This window comes from Schistocerca serialis, chromosome 8 (genome assembly GCF_023864345.2).
Source record: "Schistocerca serialis cubense isolate TAMUIC-IGC-003099 chromosome 8, iqSchSeri2.2, whole genome shotgun sequence".
Lineage (NCBI taxonomy): Eukaryota > Metazoa > Arthropoda > Insecta > Orthoptera > Acrididae > Schistocerca > Schistocerca serialis.
Genome location: NC_064645.1, coordinates 279,509,254 through 279,511,480, shown reverse-complemented (window position 1 = coordinate 279,511,480; position 2,227 = coordinate 279,509,254).

The window sequence follows — 2,227 nt, the reverse complement described above, 5'->3', positions numbered from 1 at the left end:
CCGCCCCCTTCCGGGGCCAAGTTTCTTCTCCGTCTGTTGCCGCCGCCGCCGCAAAGTTAGGGCCGCGCGCCAGGCCGAGATACGCCCCCGGGAGTTCCGACACATCCCGCGCCGGGGCCCCGCGAAACAGAAACTGGAGCGCGCTCTCCCTCACACACGTCTGCTCCGCTGTGCCGGGGCTGTTCGAGGCATCGGATCACCTTCTGGGACGTGGCACTCCCTCGGGAGATTGCTGTAACAGTGTTACCGAGCGGCACCCCGCTGAGGTCAATACCCAATACTGGTATTAAACTGAAGAGCCAAAGAAACTGGTACACCTGCCTAATATCATGCAGGGCCCGGCAAGCGTGCAGATGTTCCGCAACACGACGTGGTATGGCCATACTGGAGGAAACTGACACCATGAATTCTGCAGGGCTGTGCATAAATCCGTAAGACCACGTTGCGAGGCCTCCCAGATATGTTCAATAATGTTCGTGTCTGGGGAGTCTGGTGGCCAGCGGAAGGGTTTAAACTCAGAAGAGTGTTCCTGGAGCCACTCTGTAGCAGTTCTGGACGTATGGGATGTCGCATTGTCCTGCTGGAATTGAATTACCGAAGTCCGTCGAAACGCACAATCGACATGAATGGATGCAGGTGATCACACATGATGCTTACGTATGTGTCGAGTGTCAGAGCCGTATCTAGACATATCAGGGATCCCATATCACTCGGACTGCATACGCCACACACCATGCAGAGTCCATGGATTCATGAGATTGTCTCCATACTCGTACACGTCCATCCGCTCGATAAAATTTGAATCGAGACTCGTCCAACCAGGCAAAATGTTTCTGTCTTCAACAGTCCAATGTCGGTGTTGACGGGCCCAGGCGTGGCGTAAAGCTTTGTGTCGTGCAGTCATCAAGCGTACACGACGGGGCCTTGGCTCTGAGTACTATGGGACTTAACATCAGAGGTCATCAGTCCCTAGAACTTAGAACTACTTAAACCTAACTAACCTAAGGACATCACGCACATTCATGCCCGAGGCAGGATTCGAACCTGCGACCGCAGCGGTCGCGCGGTTCCAGACTGAAGCGTCTAGAACCGCTCGGTCACACCGGCCGGCTGACTGGGCCTTCAGCTCCAAAAGCCCATGTCGATGATGTTTCGTTGAATGGTTCGCACGCTGACATTTCTTTATGGCCCAGCATTGAAGTCTGCAGAAATTTGCGGAAGTGTTGCGCTTCTGTCACGTTGAACGATTCTCTTCAGCAGTCGTTGGTCCCGTTCCTGCAGGATCTTTTTCTCGGTCCCAGCGACGTCGGAGATTTGATGTTTTACCGGCTTCCTGATATTCGCGGTACGCTCGTGAAATGGTCGTACGAGAACATCCCTACTTCATCGCTACCTCGGAGGTGCTGTGTCCCATCGCCACGTTCAAACTCACTTAAATCTTGATAACCTGCCATTGTTGCAGCAGTAACCGATCTAACAACTGCGACAGACACTTGTTGCCTTATATAGGCGTTGCTGACTGCTGCGCCGTAATCTGTCTGTTTACGTATCTCTGTGTATGAATACCCCTGTCCACACAAGTTTCTTTGGCACTTCAGTTTATAAAAGAGGCAGGTCGGAATCCTGGAGGCCGAAGCTATTCCCATATTCACACGAAGGGCGTCGGGAACATTGCTGCAGCACATCGTCATTGTTCTGGGCAAGGTGCTGTTGGAGGTGGTTTGTCGTTGTCTTGCTACAGCGAAGAGGGAGGTCTCGATAGCAGCCTATTACAATGTCATCGACATCATTTGGAGGATGTCTCATATTGCTAGACCAAACCTAAGAAAACTCAAAATTTCAGTTCCCAAAACTATAGTAATGGAATTTCAGGGAAAATACGGAGTCCGTCCAGAGACAATTAACAGAAAACCCATAGAACAAATGTCTCATTTCTCTTCTCTCGGAACAGATATACGCTACAATAAAGATCGACATGAAGAAATTAGGATTCATTGCTTAGAGCATATACTCAGCGTGGATGCACAATAGGGGCTGAACCTCTTGCGGGAATACAGAAACGCTGCGAGCAAACGAGTTAAATGGACAGGAACACTGCTTAGCAGTGTGCGATGTGGTGATTGTTTGGGTCGGACGCGAAGCGTGCAATGAGCGCCAAAGAGAACAAGGCGACCGCTCACGTAAAGCGGGATATCTGGGTTCGATTCCCGACCCGACACATATTTTC